Here is a 14,838-nt window from a genome sequence, read left to right as displayed (position 1 = left end):
ATCAGGATGTTGAAAAAATTTAAAAATGTCCTCTCCATGCATATATTTGGTGTATGCTTTTTTCACATTTTGTAATTACCATTAGTGAGTCCAAGCAGGCTCCTCAGATTACGAACAAATAAATTATCTTAGAAAAATTTGCAAACAGATGAAATGTTTAAAATAGGTGCAGACTGTTAGAAAAATCTGCACCCTGATTAACCACACTTTTTGCTGAGCAAACTCTGTTCTGATGGGCCTGAATTAGTGGCTAGAAATCAGAGGCTGGGGTAGAATAACAGAGACTTTGACAAGCCCCTGCCTCTGTTCTCAGAGGAGATCTGGTACAAGGCATGGAGCTGTGGCAGGTGCCTGCAAGGAACCACAGCAGCAGACAGGTTTCTGTGCATCAGGTGAGGGGACAGGTGGGCATGACAAGTGTCCTAGCACCGTTCCCAAGTGAACATGCAGGTGCTGCATCCTAGCTTTACAGAGTCAGGCGTCTGCACTGGTTTCTGTGATGCACTGATGTGCCTGAGGCTGGGTATCTCTTACTTAAAGCCACCTCAGGCTTGGTATTTATATTGCTTTCCAGTTGCTGCTGTGATGGTCATAGAGCTGTGGAAAAGAGTAGAGAAAGATGGAGAAAAAAGAGGAGGGAAAAGAGAGAGCGAGGGAGGGAAAGTAAGGGAGAGAAGTATGTAAGGACAGAGAGAAGGGAAGCTTATTTCTCAATGTCTTGATATCCATCTTACTGGTCTCCTCCTGGGAGACTGAAAACCAGCTAGAACAAGAACTGAGAGGACAGATGGCACAGCATAACTCTGCTAAAAATCTGTTCTTAATTCTCTGATTCAGCCTTTGCCCAATATGTGTTGTTCTGAGAAGTTGTAGACTGCAGTTTATAGTAATGACAATTATTGTGTCAGAAACATGCATTTCCAGGAGTTTTTTAAAGAAAAAGTAACCATTGGGGGTTTAAAGGTAAAATTAAACTGGAACCCCTGAGTACTCATTCATATTTGAGGCCACAAATAACTATATTAACATAATGAATTTATAGTCAATTATCGTCATAGGTAAAAATCAGAGGATGATCTTCGAGATTCATGTGAGGAAGCAAGCAGGCCTCAAAACAGGTGTGATTTTTTTCAGACCTGGGAGGAATATTTGTGATATTTAGATCAAAACCTGCATATTCCCGAAATGATCTGAAGGCTTTTCCTAAAAATGTATTTCAGAGTTTTTGTCTCCAGCTAAGGGAAAGGATGACCAGAAAAACAGACTCGTATTGAAAAAATAAAAGGGGGTGATGTAGATGTGTAAGGTTCAGAAGAAGAAAGATCTTTTGTAGGGCTGGCCATGGGCATTAGGCATATGATATTCTGCCTCACTAGAATGACAGACTTTTCTTGTCTATCTTTACTCAAAACTGTGACTCCAGTTTATTCAGTTCAGTGGAAGACATAAAGTTGAGACCGTAACAGGATGGTTTCTGTTAATGTGGCTGTCTTGATGTTATGTTTTTCATAATAGTTAAAAAGTAGAACAGCTTGTGTGGTAGCAAGCTCAAGTAAGTGCTGTAAACATGCTTTCTGTAATTGAATCTTATTAACTTTAGTTCATATTCAACATAATTAAGCACTTCTTTTTTGCAATGTTGTCGTATGAGTCAAAATCTTCTATTTTCACTGAGTGTCAGAGCAAAATTAATCTAAAACTGTGTTTATAATTTGGGTTTTTTTGTTGTTGTTTCAGGGTTTTTTTTTGCTTTTTTTAAAGAGGATTTACCTTGACTGGAAAATATTAGTTTGAAATAATGGTTTTGGTTTGGCATGAGTTTGAGTGACTTTTCTGACTACAAGGAAATTTGTAGTCACATAACATGCACTAAAAGTTTTTGAAGGTGCTAGAAGTAATGGTTTTCTGAACTGAAGAAATCATGGTAGAATTCTTCCATAAAAAGATACAGATCAGACTGCTTTTCTACAAATTCAACATTTGCATTTTACTCTTACCATCTTCTGTCCTCCATCTCAGCCCTTTTTGAAAAATAAAATCATTATAGCCACTAAATCCATGGAAACAATTTGTATCACCATTCTTAAGAATTCGTGACTTTAAAGCTGGTAACTCTAGGGTCAGTTAAATACCTCAGCTTTGCATTAAAGGCATTAGGTGTGCAAAAGCCACCTATTTGTCAATATTTATTTGTCAGTAAGTGAAATCTGGATGACAACTTTTGAATGGGAACCAGTCTGAGAAAGAACAGTTTTGTTTACTATGAAGTAAATAATAACCACATTCCAGCATTCCTTTGATACTTGTGAACTCTGAACATAGGAGCCAGCTGAGGTTTGGGGTAAATTTCTCATTGTGCCTCAGTAAAGCCAGGGACCTGAAAATCAACCTCCTCATGTAGAGTGGATAATAAATCTTGCATGTGTCAGAGCTACTCTGCTTTACAGTCCTCTGGGAAGCCCAGTGGCTGCTTTTCACTGAAGAATTGACTGGTTGCATTTCAGTACTTCTGAAATAGATCATAAAATTTCACTTACAAATCCATTTCATGCCTTAGCCATTCATTATTTATAGGGAATTATATATATTTAACTGTAAACTCTATTTTAAAATCATACTTTGAGGCGGAGACTTGAAATTTGGGGGTTTGCCAGTTCTAATCTCCACTTCTTTTTTTTTTTCCCCTTAAAATAGTCAAGAAGGACCTCAACTAAAAACACAGCGAGAAATTTTGAATACCTACACAAATTATTGCAAATGACAGTTTTGCCTGGGTTTCTAAGTTCAGAGAGATTGTCATGGGGGTGACATGGGGCTTAAAAATCACTGCCCTGAAACTTCTTTGACATGGTATCTGACCATATGGAAATGCTGGAACTTAACAGGTTTTGCAGTGGCAGGCAATTCTTCATTAATATGCCTACAGAGGAGCAGTGCATACTAAACATTAGAGCTTGCTGACAGGGCTATATTAATACAAAAAAGAAGTCTCAAGTTAATTACAGTTTTGTGTCTGGAACAGAGAAGTGTGTGAAATAGATCTTTACTTAGATAGCCAAAGAAGAAACAATTTTCTCCTTTAAATGTATATTTAATCTTAATAAATGGACAGCCAGCGAGTTTTAGATGGTCTGCTATACTTTAATTTTGTACAGTGTTTAGAATGTGTAATTGAGCTCTTGCCAGTGTAGAAACATATTTTCCCTTTTTACAAGGCTGAAGCTTTTGAAAGGAATATGTAAAGACTTAAATTAGCAAAAAAAAAAAGTTGCAAAAGTTTCCACATGGAAAACTTTATCTCAAGAAATCCTAAGTAAATATCTTAACCTTTATTTTTTTTAATTAGGAGGGGGGAAAAAGGCAAAAAATTCAAATATAGAGATGGAAGAAAAGAGTAGGCAACCTTGCTGTAAAATCAGCAGTTAATGTTGGCAGGAAGTTCTTGATTCTTTTTCCTTTTAATTATAAGATACATTTTCTCATTAGGCTTCTCTATTTAAAGCTAACTATAATTGGCTTACATATTAAAAATAACAGTGACAAATGCAGATTAGGATGCATGTTTGTATGGATGAGCACTTGAGAACTGAAGCTCTGGCAGAAAGTAACTCAAAAAAGAGAATAATTGAGCCCTCTTTGTTACAGGTGAGGATGAAAAACACTTAATTTCCTCTGAGAGTCTGAACAAAAAAGCTCTCTTCAGCTAAGATATCTGGGTATTGCTGGTGCCAGAGCACTGTGGTGTGGAATGCAGCTGTTAATCCTTGAGTTGCTTTACTACTAGAAATGGTCACTGATTTTTGGACTTTGGTTCTAAGGGGAGTTGTGGTAGGCCAGTGTGACACAATTGTTGCATGTGCAAGGACTGGAGGTGTGCCTGGGACAAGACAGTCTGGTGACATGCTGAGGGGTTCTAGAAGGTTTTTAAGGGGGTGTTGAGGAACACACCTAGTGCAGGTAGCTGGGTGGGAGCTGTGGGAGCTGCAGGCTGGGCTCTGGGTGATGGGAAATGCTGGAGCCCCTGGCAAGGGGCCGTGGATTGGCACCAGATTTGCACAACCAGGGCACAGGGAGCTGTGACAGCAGCCAGGTGACAGGACACTCAGAGACATCAGGAGCTGATGGCACTGCAGGAGGAGCCCTGGCTATGGCCACACACCCTGTGAGGGCACAAATATCCGGGGTGTCCCCAAAAGGCTCCAGCTAGAGCTGCCTCTGTGTTACTGTGCTGTGGTTAAACTGCTTTAAGGACCCAGACATGGGGCACTGGTGTAGGAAACTTTGTCTAAACGTGAGAGTGGGGTGTATGGGGAGCCAAGCAGGATTCCTGGCGTTTCTCTGGAGCTGCCCATGGGGAAGGGGCTTTGGTCCCAGCAGTGAAAATCTCTGGTGGTGGGAATGTGGCAGCCAGAGTGGCTCTTGAACTTCCCAAAGTTCAAGATGTTTCTGAAAATCTCTTTCCTTCCAATGTGCCTAAATATTAAATGTATAGAAATGTATTGAATATCTTTGTAACTTGGTCCATCTTTGTTAAATATAGGTAGTGGTCAATGGGGGAGCAGAGACATTTTTAATAAAAGGAGCTGTTTGCATTCAGCCTCTCAATAGCAGTCTGCTGGTATTGATTTGTTTATGTAAGTTACTATATGTGCATTGCTTTGCAGTGTTTATTCCAATGGTGTTTCCTTTGAGTGTGATGGATAGTACTAGTTGGAGTATTGTTGTAAAACCACTTATTCTCAATTTATTTCCTCTACAAAAATTGTTTTTCAGTCATTCAACCACCCACATGGAACTCTTTGCCCAGGGAAATAATTCACTGTGATTACCAAGTTTTTCTTAAAAAAAAAAAAAGAAACAAAGAGTAAATGAGAATATACAGACATTGCTTATACATCTCTTTATAGAAAGACTTCCAAACCCTCAGATTTCTTTCAGAAGTAATGAAAGATTTTAAGAAGCAGCCATTGTGTTTTCCAGGAACATCGCTCACAAAGTCCAAGCACTTAGCAGCAATGTCTAGCTGGGCTCTTCTAATTCTCACACAGCCTGCAAACTGAATGTATAATTTGTATGCATAAAGAAACATCCTTAATCACAACAATCTAAATCAGCAATGAGTCATAGTTAAAAGTATAATTGCAGTTTTGATTTTAGTATCAAAATATTCATAGTTTTTATTACGTGACAAGTATCTGATGACAGCTATTTAGTTCGTAAATTCCCTCTGTGCAGAATAATGCTATATAGGTAGCCTTATTTTTTTTGTCATTTTTGATCTAGGGAAAATAGGAGAATATTGATCATTTGGCCAATTGTGTTGTTAAATTCGCATTTCAAATCAATAAATTCATGTGTGTATGTACATTTGCTTGTTTTTTTAATTGGTTTGCTTTTAGAATAGCAGAATTGTGATTTTATAAATCTTTTATAAATCTTTCATAAATCTTTATACTGTCTGTATGTCAGATGAACATCAGTTGTTTTACAGAGCAGGTGGAGCTATAGTGCAGGTATAGGAAGTAACAAAATCAGTGTAATGGGATGAGTGGTTGCAATGTTTTATTCCATAAAAGCACACCTATTGGACACTGATACAGAGGTATAGAATGCAAGACAAATACCAGCTTCAAGCCCTTTAGCCCTAAGTGTATATTTCTATAACCACAGAAATATACTTAGGTATTTTAAACCACAAATGACCTATTGCTGGCCACATTCTGTCTTTAATTACTGCATTGAGCTGCAATTCAAAATAATTTCCTGATTGTTTGTGGGTGCCTCATCTGATATACCGTAACCCCACTTTTCAGGAACACACTGCAGGTCCCTGTAAAACCAACAGGGAATAAGACAAGAAGGAGTACCTCTATAAAGAGCTGTAAATTTTAACCCCAATGTTGATTTTTCAGTCAGTGCTCTGTGTGTGTTTGCAACTTTTACAAAGATTGAATTGGATCCTGTGTTCTTTTCTCAATTCCATAGCCTTGGATTCTTTAAACATGACCGGCACAGGGTTGTCCTAAAAGGTTTTAAACATATGAAAAGCTTCAGAGGTGACTTTAAATCTGCCTGTACACTGGGTGATGGCAGGAAACTTTAAATTTTCAGGCAACCTCAATTAATGTATAAAATCTCACATGATATGTTGAAATAGACAGTCAGAAGGAAAGAAGAAATGAATGAATGAATGAATGAATGAATGAATGAATGGTGATTGATTTGGATGGGCAGATCTCTAAATACGGAAAATTTCACCTGAGAAATGCAGTAAATCAAAGAAAAATGGTAAGGAGTGGAACCAGAACTGTAACTTTAATGTATCCTTCTGGCACCACACAGACTTCAGGTATTATTTTCATTAATTGCACAGCCTTGCATCCAACCCTCAAACCCCTGAACTTCTATAATTGGTGATGCTCTGAAGAGCTCCAATGAACTGGGGCTAAGACTTGGTGCCGTACTTTTGTATTTTGCAATGTGGAATGGAGTAACCAAATAACTGTTTTAATTTTACAGAACTGAGATTCATACCAAGTGACTTGAAATCTTAAATACTTCATGGAAACCTGTGATGTATTTATCTGCAAACGCTTAGCTGTAGCTAACTAACAAAAGTGCTGATGAGAACAAATCTGTACTGTGAACAGAGAATCCTTAGGATGACCAGTTAAAAATTTCAAAGCCAAGGGGCTCATTTCAGTTGCACTTCATCTGCCAGGTTTGTTGAGCATTTTTGTCTTTTTAAAGTATCCATCCCCTCAAGTTCAGTTCTTTACAGAGAACTATTTTTTTCCTTTTTCATTGAGCTTACTTGCATTTTCCAGAGAGGTTTCCATCCCACTGCATATTCAGTGGAATAAATAGGTTTTTAGGACACTGGAAAACAAGCATCTGTAAAGAAGGTGTGAGTGGGTGTTTTTTGTTTTGTTTTGCTGTTAACTAGGATATGATTTGGCAGCCCAAAAATGAGATGTTAAGTCTGCTATAACAAGTAACCACGCTGAATATCCTAACCATGCTGAATCCTTGAAATGTGTGACCTCGCCTACCCTCCAAGACCAGGGCAATGCATTGATCCCCAGGGTTCACAAAGAAGACAGATTAATCTGAAAAGGATGTGAAGAGAACCCAGCTTGATTAGGTTTGTTACAGGACTAATCACTGAACAGTGGCAGGGATGCAAGAATTGGGAATGCCACAATTTGTTATTCATAACACACATCCCTCTGCCTAATAAATCTTGAATACAAACATTACAAGCAAACCATGGTCTCTCCTTCAGCTGGCTGGCTTCCAGAGCCATTCTGTTGTACCTCAGAATGTGTATTTGTCAAGAGACTAATTTTAAGATTTTCTGATTAGTTTTACAGGAATAGGTATGTTCTATTGCTAGGTAGCAATTTTCTGATATACACATAGAAAATTTGAAACTAAACCCGTAAATCTTTTAAAATTTCAGTGGGCTCCTGCCCTGTTAGACCAATGGAAGGATAAAAAGAGGCATATTTGTATCTGGGAAGTTCATAGTAAGCTGAAAGTTAAAATGCTTGTGGTTCTAATGTGCCCTAATCAGAGAGTAAACCAAAAATTTGCATACAGATGTTTTGAAATCCTCATTGCTAACAAGCCACTTCTCCATCAAAGAAAAAAAATATATAAATCTGTGACTGGTTCTTCTTTTTTTTTATAAGAGGAGAGAACTGTAAGGTTTTTAAAGTCTGAGGAGCTGAGCTGTGATGAAAACTGTCATTAGCACTTTCACACCTGATTGCAAACCACTGCAGTCAATACTGTTCTACTGACAAAGCAGTGTCAGCCTGTCAGGTCGGGATTTAAGTCTGGCCTTTCAAAGCTGCTGTCCTGGAAGTGTGGAGAAGTTAAATGAGAGCCACTGATTCTCTTTCGAGTTTCCTGGGTTTTTAATGAAAGATTTTTTGTGCTGCTGTAGCTGGTGTAGCTTGAGTGCTTCATCTTTTGCCACGATTCCTGCAAGCTTGAACAATTTCTGTATTTATGGAGGTGGGTTGCTTTCTCTACTCATCAGGTGCATTCACAGCTGCCAAGAGGAGTGCCAGCTTGAGCCTGCAAAGTTTTATCACTGACTCTAAATAGAATCCATATTAAGACTATCAACTAATTTGTAGCTGCTCTGGCAGGCAGCAATGACTTTTTTGGACATTGTTGATAGGGAAGTAGAGTGAAGAAACCAAAGCTGAGTGAGATGGGAAAACTTCACATCCCACTGATGTCTTGAGTCATGTTAAACTGCCAGTATTTGAATTAGAGCTCTTCTTTAAAATGAATTAATCTCTGTTGCCAACAAAAGTAAAATTTTTGGGGTAAGATGTGCTTTCTTCTCTCCAGTTTCCACTCTGTCTCACAGCTTTATACCTTTATTCTGGGTAAGATTCTGTGCATCAGTCCCCTTTGCCTCATTCAGAAATCAGTCTAATGAACTGCTAGATCAGGATTTCTCTGTCTCTGGTTACTCATGCATTTTCTCTAAGTGCTTCGATGAAGTGAAGTTCTGAATTTTTAGGAATCAGCTGCTTCTCAGCGGCAGCATTGCCCTCTGGTGGATGCATGACTCCAGTGGGGGAAAAGGGGGAGAGAAAGAAAATGTTACGTGAATTGGCCCTTTGGTGTTTATTCTACTCAAATCACTGTGAATTTAGAGAGTGGATAAGATATTAAAGCTACACTGCAGAATCTATTATAAAAATCTTGGAAAATCCAAGCTTACATGATCTTTCCACCAGTTAATCACCAGGTGAAATGTATGCCATTACTGACCACAGCATTAAGTGGAGTCTTGAGATAGTGGAAACACTTTTAAAAAGTGTAAGAAATCTTCAGTACACAGGGAATGTAAGTAATATAAGCAAAGATCTTAGCAAATAAATAAATTGAGAATGAGGGGAAATTCTTTCCAAAAGACAGAAAAACTCTTTACCAGCACCATTAAAATTAATTTTAAAATATGCTTCATTGAAACTTCCTATTTGTAGCTGAGCTAGAAACTTCAACTTGTGAGCCCAAGTAACACTCAAGGGACATAATGAAGTTGGTCACCAAAAGAAATGAAAAATAAATTATGAAAAATTAAAAATAAAATTACTCTAGAACTGAAAGCTTTGGAAATGGGATTTAGTTCTCCATGCAACTCAATAATTGAGCTACAATTGATAATGTTGATGATGATGATGATAAAAGTCTCTGATGACTTCTTAAGTTTTCTTCATGCATATCCCATTTAAATGAGACTCCAGACCTTCGGCTGGGGTTTTGAAAGAAGCAGAGAATGATTGAGAGGTCTTGGGAGCCCAACACCTATTTACAAATGTTCTGTTGATTTAAAGTTTATAATTTGTCATAGTACTTGGTGGTTTTAGTTTCCCTCTGGTATTAAGTTACTTTCAACATGTGTTTCTTCTTCCTGGCTGATATTAGAAGAATATAATTGAATTCTGGTTTTCCATTAACTCCTGTGTTACTGGGCAATATTCTCTGCTTAATATTTTGTACTGAGAATCGTAACAAGAACATAAATGCCCAGCAAAAGAATAGCCTATTTTAAGATCCCTCATTTGTGAGCCTTTCAGAAAACATATTTGCACACAAGGAATGTTTTAGTCCGTGGGCTTTCTTCAGACCACTTCTTTGGATCTCTCCTTTTTATGTCAAGGGACTTTATTGTTGATCTTTTATAATTCCATGAAGGAATGCTATATTAAAAGCCAAGTCATCATTATGTGATGTAAAAAAAATATATATATATGAGGAGGATATTAAGACATATGAAAGTTTTAATGATTTAAAAGCTCTTTAATGGTCTTATTATATCTCTCTTCAGTGAAAACATGTGATATTTTCATTCTGGAAAGGACTGTGGAACTATTTCAATGTATGAAAAAAATGAGAGTGCACAGACGCCATAAATGATATCTCATTTTAAACATCTTAAAAATAGTATGCTACTTTTACATGCTAGAGGTTTAATGATGCACATTTTAAATAATGGAAATGGGCAGAGAAAGCTGCAACTGGGAGAGATTTGAACTAAAAGTTTTCAGATGGTCTTTTGATGCCCTGCATAAACTCAAGCTACAACAAGTACAATTAACAGATAAAAGTAATCTTTTTTGCCTTTGTTGCTCTAATTCATTATTGTTTTAAAAAGTGCAAATACTGAGAAGAAAGTATATCAATAGGAAGCTCATTATTGAGAAAAAATATTTCTGTATCTGGAATAAGTAACTAGAAACATGATACCAGTACCAGAAAAGAAAATTCTAGCTTTGATTGCTGTATTTCTAGCTAAAATCTGAAAATCTCTCTATGAAAATCACAGTGTCTGTGCTTTGGATGCTTTTAGATGGTTTAGATATGGAAAATGATTACTATTTAAATGGTGGAGGAGATTAAAGTCAGAAAAATTCTCTTTAATTCTGAATGGAATGATCATAAGAAACAAAACTAAGTCTACTCTCATGTAACAATTTGTGATGAAACAGTGTTAAAATATCAGGTATCTAAACCAAATCTGGATCCAGCACAAGCTGAAATTCCTATTGTTGCCTCATCTGTAGTTATTCCGAGATCATTCTAAGCAAGTATAATAATAGACTTACAGCCCTAATGACAGTATTCACTGTCTTCCATCACACATTTTGTTCCCATCTGATATTTTATTTTCCCCCTCATGATTATGGGATGTTTTCAGATTTCTTTACAACTACATTATGGTGTTTTTTACCTAAGAGATACACTTTTTACTTAGAGTGCTTGGTTCTAATTATTTTTTTTTCTGTCTCTTTTATTAGCCATATGTGGAATAAAAAGCATGAAAGCATTATCTCCTTATTTGTCACAGAAGATTAATTGGAGTTGGGAGCAGTTGCCTGAAAGTAAATTTTCAATGAAGCTTGTTTTTCAAAACTGCTTGTATTCACAAACCATCTGCCAGTTCCTCCTTAATTTACTGAAGCTTCTAGGACAATCTTGGCCTTTTATGGAAACACAAGGCAAAACAATGCTGAGGAGTTTTAATCTGAAAAAAAAAAAAAAAAAATTGAAATAAAAACTTTCATGGTTTTCTCAACAATAAAAAAAATCTACAAAAATAGAACAGTATTTAGGCAAAGTTTCTTTTCCAATTTGACTAGTTTTTCCAAGTCTATTAGAAATTGAAGTTTATCTACATATTTCCAGTTAGAGGAAAATTCTACCATGAGTATATGGATTTTGGCCTGTGTCATGCTTATTCTGTTTTACTTTTTGTTCTCCCTACCTTTTTTTTTCTGACCACTTGGCAGTTCATTTTAGCCCCGAATATAGATGGACAGCAGAAGGGAAGTTTAGTAGCATACAGCAAAATTTGGAAGAGCCTTCTTAGGTAATTGCACTGGAAGTGATCCTTACATCACCTCTAGTATATGCCAAGGTAAATGAACAGGATTCTGGAAAAAGATGCATCTGAAATTATTGTTAAATAATTTAAGTCGGTTTTAATGACATCACTTTTTTTTCAAAATTTTATATAAATTAATATAAATAAATTAGTAATATAAATTATAACGCTGCTTCTTTCAGTTTAAGCAAACTTTACCTTCTTTGGTCTGTTCTGCCCATACCCAACTTTCATGCCCCTTCAATCACTTCTAATCAGTACACTTCTTTATGAGCTGTTGTTTTCAATCTTGTAGAATACATCCCATGAGAGCACTTCTATCAATGCATTATCCTTCCTGGATTATCACTCTGTTCACTATTAATTCATGAGACTGATTCACCCCCTTCCTTGTAGAGAAATATTAACATGTAATTAAGATACAAATCTGAATGTGAGAGCATAATAACAGGAAAGCCATCTGAGGGAAACAAAATCACAGCAGTGACATGTTCTAGAAGAGGGCTGCAGCTGAAGATTAATTGGTGAGCACTCACAGTGACAGCAGATAACTCGTGTTGCATTGACAGAGGGAATGAAAGAGCTGGAATCTGCAGACTCTTTGTCATAAATAAAGGAGATGGCTTTCTGCAGGGCAATTCCTAAATCTGCTTACATTTAAAATATTTTTCATGTTGAAAAGAATTTGTTATTTTATTGAATACTATGCAAAATCTGTGTAGTTCCACTGTATTTGGGTCAATTCACACTCTCTTGGCTCTTCTATGTCACTTATATTGTAAATCAGCAGCTGTGAATTCAAACAAGAGCAAACTTTTAATAAGGTCACACTATTGGAGCAGCAAATGGGTTAATGGCATTCTGAATTTGTGTTTGTCATTTGCTGCTTTAATCTTACAAGGTGTATAAACACATAGGGAAGCACTTTATTGATCTGGAGTTATCTTCTGTGTTTATGGGTATGTGTGTGCATGTGCTTTGCAGTAAAAGTTCAAATTCCTTGGGGCACTAACCAGGTTTACTAAAAGGGAAGTAGATTGCATTTTTTAATGCATTATTACATTGGTGAAAAACAGGTGAAGATTTTTAAGTGGGAATTTTGCAGGAGATGATTTGTGAAGAGAGGGACAGAGGTTAAAAAGAAATACTTTGAAGTCATGTGTCTGAAAATGACTTCATCATTGTTATTAAAGGTTTTAATGCACTGCAAAGAGGTTCCGTGCAAAGCTACTTGTGCCAAGAATAGCATGGGATGAAGAGCACAATTCCAGTAACACCTCCAGAAAGTGATATCAGTAAATGAAAATGCACATACAAGTAGATACTAAAATATTCATAATATTTCAGCAATGGAATATATAAGAAGGCAAGAACAAAAGCAGATAATGAGGCATTAATAGCTGAGTATTACATAAACTACCTTTGAATCAGACAGACACAAAATGCAGCTCATATATTGGGGATGAATTCCAAGCGTCTAAAACTTCTCATAGAAAATATAAGTTGAGACTAAACTTCAAATTGAAAGGTATTACAGGTTTGAGAAATTCAGAATGGAGTGGGGGGATTTTGCAGAATACAGAACTAACAATGTGATGTACCAAAGCTGGGCACCCATTTAAGAAGGTTCTACTGTACAAACAAATGAAGAAAAGGCAGGAAAGTTGCCTGTAAATAAGACACATGAGCAGTCTGTGCTTTAACCCTGGGTTGCTTTTTTTTTTTTCTCCTTTCATGCAAAGATTAAGAGGTGGTTTTGGGAAGGAGTCTCTTTTTTCCCTGAAACTTCCCTGGTTAATGATGGCTGATATTTACCACAGTGAGGTAGGTTGAGTGTGACTGTTTGGAATTGTATCTTCCAGCCAGTCTTCTCAAGAGTATATAATAGGAACATAATTGAACCCCCTTTCTTCCCCAGTCCCACTCCTCACTCTTTGTGAAAGGATAAACTTGGCTAACTCTGAAATCCACCTTGCAATGCCAGAGTGGTCATATCACCACACATGGTAGGTTGCTACAATGGTACAGTCATTCCAACCAAACCAAAATAACTGTATGAATGAACTACACAGGCTGCAAAGACAGCTGGGACTTGTGAATTTGGGCATGAAGTTCAGGCAACCATTTGTAACTTTACAGACTTCTGTTTGATATTGCAGAGCTTAGCACTGAAAATCAGAATCCTGAAGTCTTCAACCTTCAAGAAACACTCTGCTAATCTCTTTCAGCCAGTATAGAAGTGGAGAAGTCCTCCTCTCAAAAATTTAAACCATTATCAAAATGTTGCACTAAAAATCCTGTCCTGAATTTTCATTAGGAATATCCTTTAAAAGACTCAGTTTTGCAGTCCTTGGCTTTATAGTTTGCATGTCCTGAACAGTGAAATAATACTGAGAGTTGTGTATGAAAGAGTGCATGTCCTTCTTTCCCATCATCACATTCCAAATGTGTTCACAAGTAGCCAGTGCAAAGTTAGACATAATGCCAGTTTGGACTGGAGATTGTATTTATCTTTTGATGGACTGTGTAATTATACCAAAAATAATTAGGATTGGCTTGAAAAAGTGTCTATTGAGTTGGCCCTTTTCAGCCATCCTTTTTACAATCATCCTGTCTGAACTAATAGAAAGTAAATAATGGTTAAAAGGTAATGAGAAGTAATGGACCTTAAACAGATTGACTGTTGATTGGGTACCACCAATTTGCAGCACTTGTGCTTCCTTCAGGGCCCTCGAGCTGTGCAGCTCCCTAGCAACAATGAGATCTGCTCTGAGATGTTCTCATAGAGAAAAAGCTGCACTTGCCAGCACGGTATGGTGATAATCGAGCTGGCAAGAGCTGAAATTGCTGTGCAACAAATACCCTTCCATTCTGCAAGATGTTACACTCTGCACTCTGCATGGCAGCCACGATTATAAAGCCTTGCCTTTCGAGAAAATATTTTCATACTTTAATTTGTTTTCCATATGCAAAAGTTGTTGTGATGGGGAGGGTGTGTGTCTGTGTGTTTATCTTATGCTTCCAGTGTCACAACACTGTCAGTATTAGTATTCTGGGGTGCTTATCTGCAATAATATGTAAAGCTATGTTTGGACAATCCAGATCTGGACTCCAGCTTCTTCAAAATATTTGTGCTGCACTTCTTTGCTACACGTTTTCTACTTTCTTTGCTACACGGATTTAGAGGAATCTTTTCCCCCAGGCCTTATTTTCTTATGTATGAAAGAAGACAATATTATTTACATACATCATGGGGTTGAATTAAGGGAGATAAAGGAGGTAGTTTCAGTGATAAAAATTTTAATTATTGCACTACTTTGTGATTAGGCAGAGATGATACTGTACCCTTCATACTGTAGTAAAATAGGCAAATCTTGTCCTGTCTGGTCTGCTGGCTCTATTAGCATTATGTCTTGTTCTAGTTA

General features: G+C 37.0%; 1 protein-coding gene across 25 annotated transcripts in view; it reads left to right on the top strand.

The window, feature by feature from the left end:
- NRXN1 (neurexin 1) overlaps positions 1 to 14,838 on the top strand; it is a 681,973-nt gene that overhangs the window by 124,160 nt on the left and 542,975 nt on the right. The window lies entirely within an intron of this gene.

Source organism: Aphelocoma coerulescens, chromosome 3 (genome assembly GCF_041296385.1).
Source record: "Aphelocoma coerulescens isolate FSJ_1873_10779 chromosome 3, UR_Acoe_1.0, whole genome shotgun sequence".
In the NCBI taxonomy this organism is placed as follows: Eukaryota; Metazoa; Chordata; class Aves; order Passeriformes; family Corvidae; genus Aphelocoma; species Aphelocoma coerulescens.
The sequence above is the reverse complement of the archived record's forward strand: the minus strand, read 5'-3'. Positions and strand labels throughout refer to the sequence as shown.